At 53.7% G+C, this 482-nt stretch overlaps 1 protein-coding gene across 1 annotated transcript in view; it reads left to right on the top strand.

Moving 5' to 3' along the window:
- Nucleotides 1–482, top strand: part of LOC109922303 (retinoic acid receptor RXR-beta) — an 18,178-nt gene that overhangs the window by 15,456 nt on the left and 2,240 nt on the right. The window lies entirely within an intron of this gene.

The raw sequence follows: 482 nt of genomic DNA on the forward strand, positions 1-482 counted from the left end.
GGGGATTACAGAAAGTGGGGTAAAGGAGGCATTAATGGGGATTACAGAGGTGGGGGTAAAGGAGGCATTAATGGGGATTCCAGAGGGGGGGCTAAAGGAGGCATGAATGGGGATGGGGGGTGCTAAAAGAGACATGAATGGAGTTCGTGCGGGATAAAGGAAGCTCTAATGGGGATTACAGAGTTGGAGGGGGGTTAAAGGAGGCTCCAATGGGGATTACAGTGGCGGGGGGTAAAGGAGGCATCAATGGGGATTACAGTGGGGGGGGGTAAAGGAGGCACCAATGGGGATTACAGAGGGGGGGTTAAAGGAGGCATCAAGGGGATTACGGGGGGGCGGGGGTAAAGGAAGCACCAATGGGGATTACAGAAAGTGGGGTAAAGGAGGCATTAATGGGGATTACAGAGGTGGGGGTAAAGGAGGCATTAATGGGGATTACGGGGGGGTAAAGGAGGCATTAATGGGGATTACAGAGGGGGGGG

The sequence above is a fragment of the Rhincodon typus genome, chromosome 35 (assembly GCF_021869965.1).
Source record: "Rhincodon typus isolate 14 chromosome 35, sRhiTyp1.1, whole genome shotgun sequence".
NCBI classification, from domain to species: domain Eukaryota; kingdom Metazoa; phylum Chordata; class Chondrichthyes; order Orectolobiformes; family Rhincodontidae; genus Rhincodon; species Rhincodon typus.